This window comes from Macrobrachium rosenbergii, chromosome 6, assembly GCF_040412425.1.
Source record: "Macrobrachium rosenbergii isolate ZJJX-2024 chromosome 6, ASM4041242v1, whole genome shotgun sequence".
In the NCBI taxonomy this organism is placed as follows: Eukaryota; Metazoa; Arthropoda; class Malacostraca; order Decapoda; family Palaemonidae; genus Macrobrachium; species Macrobrachium rosenbergii.
Window position 1 is genome coordinate 38,335,756 of NC_089746.1, and position 15,756 is coordinate 38,351,511.

Sequence of the window (15,756 nt, forward strand, 5' to 3'; positions counted from 1 at the left end):
TGTTCATAACATTTTGTGATATAATTTATCTATTAAATTCACTATTGCATTATTGCATAAAGTTTCCCAATAATTTTGTTACTGCTAATAAACTTGAAATATTTCTGAATGTTTAATTTTTCGTTCAGCATTGACTTATCTAAAGCGTCTGGGTGAAATTAGTTTCTATCGTTACTTTATTATTATAATATTCAGTCTTACTGCACGTTAAGTTTATGACAGAGAGAGAGAGAGAGAGAGAGAGAGAGAGAGAGAGAGAGAGAGAGAGAGAGAGAGAGAGAGAGCACTGACACATAAGCAAACCATGGATAATGTGCCTGTACTGTATGTAATAAATGTGCCTGTACTGTATATATTAATTTCCCAATGCTGACAGGTGGTAAAGATATTGGTCTCCTGCTTCTAGAAATTTACTGCAAGCATTACTAGGAGTGTACTTATTTATGGATTATAAATGTTAAATGGTTAGAAATGGACTGTTCTGGATTTTCCAAGCTTATCAATCATGACGATGAAGTCGCAAAGTGATGTGTGCTTTATAATATAATTAATACATAAAACAGTGTCAGGTTGTGTTAAATGCACCTATATTTGTCAGATTGTGTTAAATGCATCTGTATTTTCTTTTACAAATGACTGCTTTTCCTGAAACTTTCAAAGTATGACTTTAGGTCATAGGTTCTGAACAGGTGTTTGAAATATTGCAATGTAGTGGATGAAATTTTGCAGGGTTATTTGGCATGGGAAAATACGATTTCTGTTAAAATATGTAATTTGAGCCAGTACTTTTTTATAAGAATTGTTCAATGTTTTATTTGAAAGAAAAAATTGTAGTTCAATAACTTTACTGAATTTCAACTTATACAGGGAAGTTTCGTTTAGTTTTGAAGCAAACATTTGTTTGAAGAATAAAAAAAAACGATTACTAGGAAATCTTAATTCACAAAATTTTGAAAGTTCTAAATTTCTAATTTTTCGATTTTGAAAGTTCCAAGACTGCATATAAAAGGAAAGAGAAAAATGAATTAAAAACACAAAAAGTTTCGACATATCTGGCAGAGTTAATATTTTTTTCTAATTATTTCCAAAATCCATGTTTATATAAACACTTGAATGTAGCTAACTTCGTAAAATCTTGATTTTGAAAAAACCGTATTACAGTTTTTCTAAACTTTTAGACACATACATCATTTATGGGATGTATTTTTTCTGTCCAATTTTTCTTTACGAAAAACATAGCTATCTTGAACACATATTTTGGGTATAAAAGCATTGTGAGCAATTCAAACACCTATGATATGCCTTAAAAAAATTTCCTTTCTAGCTTACCTTTCTTCTCTAACAAAAGACCTCCCAAACCACGCCAGGGGTATCTTTGTCAGCTTATTTTTAACATTTTGAATGGAGTTTCCCCAGTAGGGCCTAGTCTCCATTTGTTCAAATACTTAGCATCCTTTAATCCTCAATATTAGGCGGAACTGAGTGCCACTGATGAGTGCCAGCCTGAAAAGCACATGCCTTATATGTTCCATCATCGTGTTGCTTTGCTTTCATCTTCCGTGTTCTGGGCATCAGAGACGACCTTGTTTTCTGGTTTTCTTTTTCCTGAATACTTTGTTTAGTAAGAATGCCACCTATAATGTCATTCATAACAGACACTCCAACATACCCACGCTTATGCTCATTTGTAGTGCACAGGTGGCTGTAATGAATCAATGAAACTTACCTTTTATACACTTTTTCCACAATTTTGAATGAAAAACTTCATTCCTATCTTGTGTTTGGCCTCTTAAGGTCTCCATACACTTTGTACATAAGATGAAGCATCTCTTGTGGAACATGGATTGGGAACTGCACATTACGTACATGAGACTCAGGTTGTTATTTTTTTATAATTACCTTGTGGTAAAAGCACCAACTGTCAGCATCCTGGCGACAGAAATCAAGCTTAGGGTTCTCGTCGGCGCTTGATGAATGTGGCACTGCAGCTAAAGGGTCTTTTCATGAGAAAGACACATCTGAATTCTTTGCAGCATGCCGACGAAGCGTTACTCCGAAATTATTACTAGGATATTTAGTTGTAGATTCATTTAGTTTACTTCGATCCCCAAGAATACTTTTTTTATTGTGTTCCCATTTTTTGTGTTTATACACACTACTTTGTTTTGCTCCAGCACATCAGATCTGTACTTGACCCTTTTATCACATGAACCTTCCCCATTTATTCATACTGCATACAGACGTATATGCAGAGCTGCCCCCATCACCAACAAAGTGGTCGCTTTTTCTTTTTCAGTAACCGACCCCAAAGGATACAAGCTGCTGCTCCCTTCATAGACTTCGATCTTTCATCAAAATTCTTAGGACACATATGAGTATTCATCTTTTCATTAGGTCTGTTGATAATAGAAGGACCTTTTCGAAGTTTGGCAGCCCATGTTTTACAAATTTAGCATGTCCTTGATAGTAAAAATTTATCGAGAGTGGCACCAGTATGGAATTTCCATAACAATTCCCACTCCAGTGAGGGAACTATGGCTCCTAGTTATCCAAGTCCCATTACAACTTACTTCAGCATCAAAGATGCCATTTTCATCGGATGTTTTCCAAATCTATTTCTATCGTGGTAAATCACCCTCAATGATCTTTTTCTGGCACTCCACATATTCTCTCTGAACAATTTTCTCCATATCCAATTTATATTGTTAACACATTGATGCAGAAATCACTGGTAGTCCGAGACTCTATATGCAATGTCTTGTATTCCTCTCAGTCCAACATCATACTACATTCCATGTCCTAAAACTGCTAGAGTATTTTTTCGGAAACTGCTCCGTATCCCATCTACTTTTGTCAGTTGCTGGTTCTTTCGCAATATTTCTTTCACATACTTTTCATTAGGACACTTTAACTAATAGGAGCAATCGAATCCTAGCCTATTGTAAATGAATTCACTACTTCCTCTACAAAAAGACAACTTCATTGCACTAGCAACACCATGCATATCAGGTACAGATATGATGATCGTATCGTTCTTCAAAATGTTCAGCCGCTCTCTTTTTCATGAGCTTTTTATGCAATACCGCGGTCAACAATGACAACACGGCTCCTCACTAACAACCCCTGACCCCCCTCACTCTTCTCTCCCAAAGCAGACAGACTAGTCTTTTATTTCGATTTTTCTGTGGAAACTTGCTTTTATTTTTGCCGAGTCTTCGTCCAGATTCTTATAGTTATCTGTATCTCTTACCAACTCTCGGCATTATTGGAAAACTTGCACAACCACGCGAAACCTTTCGAAGAACTGCCCTTTCTTCAATAAGTATGGAACACCACTACGTGTGATCACCCACGCAGTGATCAATGAACTGTCGTACATGACAACAAAACGTTAGAATTTCTGAATATCTGCGTGAATATATGTAATTATGCACCGACGGTAAAGAGTAGTATTATAAAATAGGTCTGGCAAGTCACAATCCCTTTAAATACCCGATTTAAAGGGCCAAGGCAGTGCGTAAAACACAAAACATTGTGCGTCTGACACTGCTGCCATATTGTCCCAACGGAAACTGGCAAAAAATAAAATTTCATATACTTTGAACACAAAACTCGATTTCTTTACCTTTAACATTTAGTTATAAAATAATTTTTGTAATAAATTTAAGAGTAATATAAATGCATTTGTTAGTATTATGTTCATATGGAGACGGGAAATGGCTTTCTGAGACGGGAAAATGGTTTTCTCCATCATAGTTTCATCGATTAATTTTTATTTATTTCAATGACAGTACTCAGATACAGTGTTAGCAGAATCTGAGATATTGTACCTATGACCCAGACACTGAGAGCAATATGTGCTAATTTTTGCATTTTCTTATTCTTACGATGAAAATCTGCTGTTACTTTTTCCTTTATTTATTAATGTTAAAAGTGATTAATATGCTCGGCCTTTCTAGCTTTGTTTTAAAGAAGACATAATGAAGAGAGCCGAAATGATTATATTAAGCAAAGAGGTACCAAAATACAATCGAAATGTGGTATCATAACCCATTCGAAATACGGTATCAAAATTCAATCGAAATGTGGTACCAAAATCCAATCGAAATATACCGAGTCCAAACAGCATTATTTCTCCCAGCGAGTAAGAATAAATAACGAGACGTGTGAGGAACGTGGCAGACTGTAATCTCCTTCCGGAGACGTATTTTGCCACACTACGTTCTCAAAAATCCATTTTCTTGTCAGGGGAAACGAAGTTTCGTACAAAAAAGTGTAATTCAATCTCGGCCTCCTGACTTTTATTTGGTATCTAAGAACAGCAAGCGCCTCCATTCCGGAGTTTTACTTCCTTCCGAGGCGAAGCATTTTGTCAGTTGGAACATCAGTTCCACGTTGTGCATGCACGAAAAAAAAATTACCATAGTCTTCATCAGTCTATCTGAATCACTTTCAATTTTATCTTTCTTTTGAAAATCTTATATTTTTTGTTATTTATAAACACTCACATTGGGTTTAAGTAGAATATATCTAGCACTCTGTATTTAAAAGTATCTGGCTAATTAGATTTCTATTGGGCAAAGAAGATCAATAGTGCTGCTGGAGTATGTCATAAAAATTGCCTAAATATATGAGTGATCGAAAAGCAACTAAGGCTGATAAAACAAATTCGTAATACATTTAGAGCTGAATAGTTTTGGGGGTTGAAACAACAACTTAACAGAACTCTCTCTCTCTCTCTCTCTCTCTCTCTCTCTCTCTCTCTCTCTGTGCAAAAGAGGAACAATATCTTCATTATTATTATTATTATTATTGGCAACAAGGAATGATAATGATTTATTTTAGGATGCGGAAATAAGAACGAAATTGTAAATACTCACACTACCATTCATCTCAAGCATCACCAAAAGATTTAAATATCTTCATTTACTATAAAATCATAAATTCACATAGAACATGGATGCTCACTTTTTAAATTTGATAGAGGAAACATATTTTAAAGATAATATAATCAGAGGAAAAATTCTTTAACACGGCTTTAAGGTTCATATAATATTCTGCGTCAAGCTGTAATGCTATTGCCATAAGTAAGTATATCTTAGTTTAACCAGACCATTTTCGTTATAAAAGTCGGTTGAAATTCACTCGATGGGCCGGAGAACGGCCGGCTGATGGAGTTGAATTTATTTTTGAATTTTTGATAGTCGGAAAGCTGTAGGTTTTAAAAATAATGGTTCTTAGCCACGTAAACATAAGTCTAATCCACGGCCAGCCCTAGGAGAGCTGTTAATCAGCTCAGTGGTCCATAAAACTAAGGTATACTTAACTTGAAACTTAACCAGACCACTGAGCTGATTAACAGCTCTTCTAGGGCTGGTCCGAAGGATTAGATTTATTTTACGTGGCTAAGAACCAACTGGTTACCTAGCAACGGGACCTACAGCTTACTGTGGGATCCGAACCACATTATGACGAGCGATAAAAAAGCCATGTAGACATGGCTATCTTAAATTAGGATAAAAAAAGACAACTTATGGTTAATACCCTTGCAACATATCTAGTTTTAATGCAACTGAACCAAACTCCTGGGACTATCGCTAGTAGCATATGGCCGCGTAATCAACCGGTAAAGCCTAGAAAAAGGTAGGATTATAATTAATTGTTAAAAGTAACAAAGATATGATTTTCATTTGGAACGGGTTATTTGATCGTTCTGCAGGGCTACAGAGTTTGCTTCTATAATCTTGAACATTTTAGCTCTAGTACATACCAATATGTAATAGAAATATATAACGATGATAATTGTCAATACTTGCTAATCATAAGGTTTAAGGGATCTCTTGCTTGTGGCAGTGCCAAATTGAATAAAAATTCATCACGGTACTAACCTTATAGAGCTCTCTATTAACATTAAGCACTTAAAACTAGCGCAAAGAATAGGAAAGAAAAATGCCAAAATCGGAGGGGGAAATGATCAGACTGAGTAATATAAGATAGAGAGGAGATTTACTCTACAAAACGAATCGAAAATAGGACTAAACAGTGATAAACAGAATGGGAAAACTTAAATTAAGTTCTCGAAGTTCCATAAATGAGGTTGAGATCGCCAAAAATAGAACGATTCTAATTTGTTGTTGGTTTTTTGGTAGTGAAGAGAAGAGTCTTCAGTGCAGTGCACGGTTATCTGGTTATCTTTTCTGTGGTAAAAAAAAAAAAACACACACACAGAGAGAGAGAGAGAGAGAGAGAGAGAGAGAGAGAGAGAGAGAGAGAGAGAGAGAGAGAATGACTTTTCATGTAAATAAGGAAAAATTATGATCGTTCTTTTTTTTTTAGCGACGAATTGTGCACCCAGGATGAGGTGATAACGCCTTATTTATGAAAGGATTTTAATTTTCTCTTGGTAGTTAGGTTGGGGTTTTAGTCCTGAAAACACATGTGTGCAGCATATTGTATGTGAATTTGTATACAGTTCTATCATTTCTTAAGTATACATTTCAAATCATAAGCATATTTTTCATCTTTTGCCCTCTAGTGTTTTCGAAGCACAATATACATTTTACAGACACTAAAGTTGACCTGTTTATGTTTTAATATTCACGAGAACTTTGGTATAAAATAAAGGTAATATATAAAATTAAGTTAATAAAAATTCCATTTGTACCATTTTTAAGCTGTACAGTAATGACTAATTTTCACTGTAATTATGAATTTGACACTGAAAAGAGAATAGGCTAAAATTGTTTGATAAAAATATATATTTTTGAAGAGTTGTACATCATTCTCGCAGATATCCAGACACATTTGTAGATGTCTTCATTCCCATTTACGAAAAAAAATGAACTATTATGGACGAAGCAATCAAATAAAATTAAACTCTCATACCCAAGTCCTCTCTCTTTCTCTCATAACACAATTCAACTCAAACATTCAACAACGTGAATATGTGAAGGGTTTCGAAAGCTCCCCTTTCACTCAGGAAACGAGAGACGGATTTAACATAAAAAATAATCGTAATTTCATCCGAAGAGGCCATCTGGAGTTAAACGAATCAAGCGAAATGATGGCAATATTATGCCAGATTCGTTATGGGAGCCCTTTAAACTCCATTAGATTTCCTGTGGTTTTGTCAGCAATTAGGCGATTAGATATACCGACCATTGCTAAGAGGAAACACGATGCGACAATATTCCATTAATGACATTGCATCTAAAATTTATTTGTGTTCATACTGCAACACTGGACTGCACTAAGATTTCCTCTTCATATGATTCCATTTGGAATTTATGCATTTGATTATCGAAACTAAATTATTCCTCAGGTTTTTAGAATTCTATTTTCATTTACACACAAACACAGACACACACACACACACACACACACACACACACACACACACATATATATATATATATATATATATATATATATATATATATATATATATATATATATATATATATATATATTCATACTGACGAATTTCTAGTGGTTATTTTTTATTTTCTTTTCCTATCTGTCATTTATGTTCTATCATACATGTTAATATCTTCTGATATTACTTTCGTAATATCAGTGATCTAAAATATGCACTTTTTAATAATAATAATAATAATAATAATAATAATAATAATAATAATAATAATAATAATAATAATAATAATAATGGAGAAACAAAATCATAGTTATGTATGGGTGGGCAAATATATTTTTAAATATAAATCTATACATGGAGCATTCGGGAAACTGAAAAGGGAATCGAACAGATTCCCGAAAGTTCCTGTATAGATTTATTTTTAAAAATATATGTGTACCCATACGTAACTGTGGAGAGCTGTTAATCAGCTCAGTGGTCTGGTAAAACTAAGGTATACTTAACTTTCTCAGTTTGAAGACTCATGCTACCCTGAGTACATTTCAGTAATAATAATAATAATAATAATAATAATAATAATAATAATAATAATAATAATAATAATAATAATAATAATAACAGCACTGTCATTATCATCGAAAACAAAAGTAAAAATAATATTTTACATCCCGTTTTAATTCAAGTAAAAGAAGTTGTTATAATTATATATATATATATATATATACTGTATATATATATATATATATATATATATATATATATATATATATATATATATATATATATATATATAGATCTCTCTCTCTCTCTTTCTCTCTCTCTCTCTCTCTCTCTATATATCTCTATCTCTCTCTCTATATATATATATATATATATATATATATATATATATATATATATATATATATATATATATATATATATATATATATATATATATATATATATATATATATATGTGTGTGTGTGTGTGCGCGTGTGTAATGTATCTGTGTGTGACTGAGGGCAGAACTATCTTTCGATCGACTGTGTACTCGATACACCGCTCAGTTTAATAGCCATAGATTTTTTTTTTTTTTTTTTTTTTTTTTTTGCTTTTGCAGAAGATGGGCTATTTACTCCAATTCTCTTTTTTAAAAAGTTCTGTTTTGAAAAAGAGAAAACGTACGATAAGTTAATGAAAGCATTTACACCTGTCTTTAACTAGAAAGTAATAAGAAAGTTTTCAAAGAATTCTAAACAGAAAACAAGTAACAGAAGATTTTGTGGTGAAAATTGAATGGTTATATAGAGTAAAACTTTGTCCTCAATCTCGATTAGAGTAAGTGATTCCATTTACGAAAATCTCTCTCTCTCTCTCTCTCTCTCTCTATTCAGCAGTACCATTTAAAAGCATGAATATGTAAATAGCATTTAAAAGCATGAATATGTAAAGGCTTTTGACAACTTCCCTATTACTTAGGAAACGAGCGGCTTAATTAACCCTGAAATGTTAGTAATGTTATCCGCATGAGTCACAAGAAGATATACGACAGCGGATATTTATTGTTACAGGATCCCTGTGAACTCTATTAATAAAGTTTCCATTGGTTTTTTCCACAGTTAACAGATTAGATAAAAAGACAATGACTGTCAGCGCATGAAAACTCTCTTCACCAATATTCCATCCTTAATAATACATTACTTGGAATCCACCTATGTCAAGCTTACATTAAATCTGTGTTGATTTACACTTCCTATTCATAACATCATGTAACGAATTTATTTAAATAATGATTGATAATTCTTGCTGTTATTTTATTTTTTGTTGCTTGATCTGTTGTTTCCATTTTGTTGTTATTACTTTATCGTTTCTTGTTTACTTCTCTGCCTTTCTTCTTTTGATACATTTCTGAATTTCATTTCCACAAGGCTTCCTCTGTAATTTAATAGTCTTTTATAAAAAAATTATAAGAATGTTTTATTTTTAATCTTAGTAATAATAAGAACGATGATAATCCTGTTATTACTATAATAATAATTGTGATAGAAGCAGCATCAATAATAATAATAATAATAATAATAATAATAATAATAATAATAATAATAATAATAATAATAATAATAATATCCAGATTCTCCATATATGGTGGTGATTAAAAGGAACGTTGTGTGTTATAATTTCTTTGTCAAATGTCGATTTTATCTCGTGTGTACAATAAATGTGGTAACAAATATAGAACTTTGACATTTATGACCGAGGTAATGCTTTTGTCTTTTGTTGAAAGGATCCAGTCCATCACACAGAGCATCTCTCACTCCGCAAGATAAATCAGTTTAATACTGAGTAAAAGATAAGATTAATGTCATTCTGATATTCTGAATTTTCTTTTACAATAAGTCGCCTGTTCAATATTCATTATCTATTCATGAACGTGCTTTTGAAGATTTTTTGCTTTTCATTTACTTTTAGACTCACGCTGGCTGCAGTATTGCCTCCGGTGGAGAGAGAGAGAGAGAGAGAGAGAGAGAGAGAGAGAGAGAGAGAGAGAGAGAGAGAGAGAGAGAACACTATCTCCAGCGCCAGATGTACCCCAGAATTCCGACTAAGTTTATCCATTGGTTGTTTTACACTTTTGAACCTCTCTTATCCCTTCTGTCTGTGCAACAGCGAATTTCTTTTCACTGACCTTAACAAAGAAAGATCATTCCAAGCCATGAATAATCTGCAAATTTCGTTTTGGCAATCTATTCAACAAATTTCGTGGAAATGAATTCGTTAATTTGATTTTATCACAACGTAAACGATCAAAATAGATTAAATGAATGCAATGGTTTTGGAAAAATAGAAAAAAAACTGATATTAAAAATTTTCGAAACAGCGTTGTTTAATAATCCTGACAGTGAGGAACAATCGGTGATAATAATCACTCTTATAATGTTTTATTCTCTTTCAGCGACAGATGAATACTTATATTCACCAGTTTTAATGAACAGAGCTTGTTGCCTTGGGTTTTAGAGGGTTATTGTATCACAGTATCATACATCATTATTAAATTTATATTACACTCTCCTGTAAATCAGTACTGAAGGTCTGTCCTCTAATTTGAAATTATACTTCGGGGGATAAGCAAACATGAAGGGCGGAAGTGAATAAATCTCTTTTGCCATCCTCCTATTTGAATACCTATCATATTGTTGGATGTCGGGCGTTTTTATTTAGACTATATATATAAATATATATATATATAATATATATATTATCTATATCTATACAGTATACTGTGCATATAATGTGTATGTATGTGTATGTATATGTGTGTGTGTCTGCACGTGTGTGTATTTATTTGTGTGCATGTACAACTGACGCAAAAAGCAGATTAGGAATCCCATTCAAATCCTAGAAGACTTATTTCAAGCTGGTAGCGGGGTAAAGCCGACTAGAGACTGCTGTTCACTGGCAGTGTAAACAATTATTCCGAGATTGCTTGCCAGACAGATACAATTAACTTTCGCTTGAGAAAACACTGGAATATGGTTTTCATATCAAGGTAGGTAATGAAAAGCGAACAAAACTTGCTTTACGATTTGAATTCCGCGGATACCACGAATATTTACGAAATACGCTCATAAGCGCAGGATGATGTAAAATCAATGTTTTATATATCTTTTCCAAATAAAATATTTTGCTAGGATTGTTTTATTATCACAAATAATATAGTATTATTCATGGTATTTTTTTTTCTCCAAGACAGTGCGGGAGTAAATGTTGAATGACGTGAATAGCGTCCTTTCCGGCACGCTATCTTTCTCTAAGTGTAAAATATGTTACGTTTCTCACCATTTTCGAGAAAATAGGTGTTCAAATACTCTTAGACCGAATACGATTGGAAACTGACTGACAGAAGCAATATCGTCATAAATTTAAAAAAATTATTATGTTTAGAGCGTTTTCCATATCTGGGTTTTGACTTTTCTTGTCATTTTTATGGACCCTGACTGTTCCACAGATCCCACAAGCAATTCAGCAATTTCTTTGATGTGAGTGGTAGCTATCGAAGGGATTTCAGGGATACCGGCATTTTGAAATTAATAATGAAAAGGAATATTAATTCGTTTTATGCTGTTTCTTCGAAAGGTTTTTCGTATACCTAAAGACTCATAGATTTTGTCGTATGGTGAAATAAATACAAATAACAAAATATATATTTTTCTTTTCCATTAAAAAGGGCATGAAGCATACATAAAAAAATAAGGAAATAACTAAACAAATAAATCTGGTTTGGAGGTTTTAGCTTTGTTATCAGTCTTCAGCATATTTGAAAAGTATGGTTTCTGTATTTCTAGCAAAGTGTCCTCAATTTTTAATAAAATGCTGGACCAGCACTGATGGGGAATTTTATCAGAAAATCCGTTGCATCATCTATTTATCATAATCAGAAAAAATGATCGAAAGTCAAGAAATTGCACACCAATGGGAAGTGAAACAGACAGGGGTCATCATCGGGAAGGCAAAGACAGACAAAACGACAAATCTATTTTGGCTCTCTCAAGTGCTATTTCTTTTCCAGCGCACAAAAACTGCCGTTTCCCGAGTACCATTTGTCTGTCTTTCTGAGTACCTTTTATTGCCTTTCTTCAAAATTCCCCGGTAAATGTACGTATTCAGATAAAAAGTTATTATTTTTAGATTTTTACCAGTTCCAGCTACTGTCCTCTATCCAACAATCCTATTTGACATAAACCGTACTTATTTTTTAGTAGCTTTTTCTTGATCCAGGAAGTTATTTTAAATTTAATGTAGCAATTCTTTCCCAAGGCAACTGGGATTAATTCTTCTACCTAAGAATCTTTGTTACAAATATTCATTGCACTTTTTTTTCTATGATTACCGATATTAAGTCGATCACTTTTCTCAAGAAACATTTCTTTATATTATTCGCTACTGAAGCAATTTTCGTAAAACTTCCTATATAATTACCGAGAAGAGACTTTCAAATTTCTTCACTAGTTTAACCACGCAAATAATGGACAGCAAAGCGTGATCATTACAGGTATTTTTACATATGAACCTCATTAATTTTTATCCGACTGGAATTGAGCAATTCCATTTGACCCGAAAGCTTCATCATGAAGAACCGATCATTATCCAACCAGAATTTTATCCAGCAAATCAAAATATGATTAAGCCACAGAACATAACCGCATCTCATTAGCAAATTAATACTGGCATTCGGTGAAAACGAGCGAACAGATCTTTTTTCGATTTCATGTTTTTATCTTGAGAGAGAGAGAGAGAGAGAGAGAGAGAGAGAGAGAGAGAGAGAGAGAGAGAGAGAGAGAGATTATATCAACGACATGAAATAGCAATTAAAAATGTACGAAATATATCAGGCTTTATACTGACCATTTACCAGCACCTCTCCAGAATAGGAATGAGATTATAAATTCTTTATTTTCCTTCTAGTTTTAAAACTTGAGTTCTACGTACAATCAGTGAATACTCTGTAAGATGTACTTTTAGAGGGAGAAAATTAATAATCTCTCCGAAAATTAGTCATATGTAACAATTTCTTTTACTTAATCAAAAGTCAGACGCTTTAAGAAATGCTCATATCATGACTTATATTTTACCTGAATCCTGTGCCTTTCCCAGTCTGCAACCTGCCTTCTGAGATGACCACCAGTACTCTATTTTCTTAAGATTCCAAAGCCCACAATTATCCTTCCTGCTGATGGTAGTACACTTTCCTAGAACAAGCCCAGTTCGAGGTTTGCGGTTCCAATTCTCTCCCAGATTCTCCTGAAGGACGCTGAGATTCTTGTTAGTGCTCACAGGCTGATGGAAAATACTTCTACTTCATCTGACATAACTTCTCTATTTCCATCTTCAGATCTTGGTACTTTTCTCTGTTCTCTGCGTTTGCCCTTGACGCGATCTTGGTACCTTTCTCTGTTCTCTGCGTTGCCCTTGACGCTTTTGCCCCTTGGTATGGCTAGAACTGTCAGAGAGTCTTTCTGAGTTCCCTTAATGCTGGTCATTCCTTGCACCACAGACCCACTGCACCTTGATTTTCTTTTTGTGTTTGTACATGCCCCAGCATTTTTTTCCGGCATACGAAGTCCACTTGTCTGTGCATGATAGGCTATTTTCTTTGCAGATATTTCAGGGCAAGGCACTGAGAGTGTGGCATGCCTTCTCTTGTACTGGTTTTGAACTAATGCTGAGCATTCACCTATGATGTGGTTGATGGTAATCCTTATTCCCTTTCCACTTGCGGCACAAAGGTGATACTGTTATTTCGACATCTATTTTATTTTGAATATATAGTGTGCCATCTCCAGCTACATCACGTCTGTCTCTATTAACGACCATGCATTTGTTTTTCTCCTTATTGTTGGGTCTTGTCCTTTCTTCATTTGTGTTAGGCTCTTTGTCGACAGTGATAAGTTTGTCATTCCATGCTATTGTCAGTAACTCATGTCCATTATACTTAAGGTACTGACCAATTCTCTTTTCTCGATGTTGACCCAATCCTCTCCACTGTATACCTTTTTGATCTCATTTATTGGTATGTAGGTCCTTGCCTTACACTATTATCATTATCCTAATTATTATTATTATTATTATTATTCAAAAGCGTCCCTAAAACTTGAGTAATCCACAGAATACAAATAATCATTAAATAACCTTATCAATTAACATATTTGCCTCACCATCAAATTTAAAGAAAAGGCCTTTGGGTCCATAGGCTAGTTTCGGCTTTTGTTTCTTCGTATACCAATTATTTATGGCTTTTCCTTGATTATACCATCAAGAATACTATACAAAAAATATATGTATATAAATAATTAATCAAACTAGTTGCCATGAAAAGTTTGGTAAACAAACATTAATGATTTTTAGAATGCCTCACTCTTTTGCTATGATGCTTTGACAATAAGGCCTATTTTAGATTGTTAAATAACCATACAAGTTTAAGATCTATGAAACCTCATGCCAATCTGCGTGATTATCAGGAGCTCCTAAATTATCTCTCTCTCTCTCTCTCTCTCACACCATTAGCTGAAGCAAAATTAACGACTCTAATTATAGGAGAATAACGCAGACAATTTCAGCAGAGCATTAAAGGTGGCTCCATAATGACTTGAGAATTAAACCCCTGATATCTGTTTCTCGTGAGTGCGTAAAGTCATTCATTGCAACCACTCCGTCAGAGATAATTCTGCACTTTCAATTATTGTTCTAAACAATTTCCTGCATCCAAAAAATGATAACTAGATATATTCTCTCTCTCTCTATATATATATATATATATATATATATATATATATATATATATATATATATATATATATATATATATATATATATATATATATGTTATAGTCATATAATCAGTCATTACATGCGAAATGCCTGAAATTTCAGTCAGGTAGCGAAATGCACTTAGGGGACATTTGATCCCCAGGAGCTAGTACTAAACACGGCGAAATATATTTGACCCCCATAGTACTAAACACGGCGAAACAGTGTAGGTGACTCACTGTTTTTTAGTACTAGCTCCTGGGGATCAAATGTCCCCTAAATGCATTTCGCTACCTGACTGAAATTTCAGGCATTTCCCGTAATGACTGATTACGCATGTTGACTGTAACATAAATATATATATATATATATATATATATATATATATATATATATATATATATATATATATATATATATATATATATATATATATATATATATTATATATACAAGGGGCTAGTACTAAACACTGAAACTGATTCATCTACACTGTTTCACCGTGTTTAGTACTAGCCCTTTGGGGGATCAAATGTCCCTAAGTGCATTTGATTACATTTGATCCCCGAGGGGCTAATACTAAACACGGCGAAACAGTGTAGATGAATCGTTGTTTCGCCATGTTTAGTACCAGCCCCTCGGAGATCAAATGTTCTTACGTGAATTGGTGATTTTACGAATTCCCTGAAAATTTCTGGAATTTCGTGAAATCCCTGATTTCACAATCTTACTGTAACACACACACACACACACACACACACACACACACATATATATATATATATATATATATATATATATATATATATATATATATATATATATATTATGTATGTAGTGTACGTATAATGCTTTTATCCCTTTATAATGGGTACTATCAAAATATATTAGCCCTCCATCTTTAGGAATAATACGGCAAGCCTTTGGGTTTGTGCCATAAATGTGGATTCCCCGTGAAGAAAATCTCCAGCATTGACCGATTTGTCTGCTAACAGAGAAGAGTAAAAAACTGGTCGTCACCTGAACCCGCCTCCAATCGTAACATTTACTTTCAGTTTCTTTCTTGATAGATATTTATTTTTTTTTTTTTATC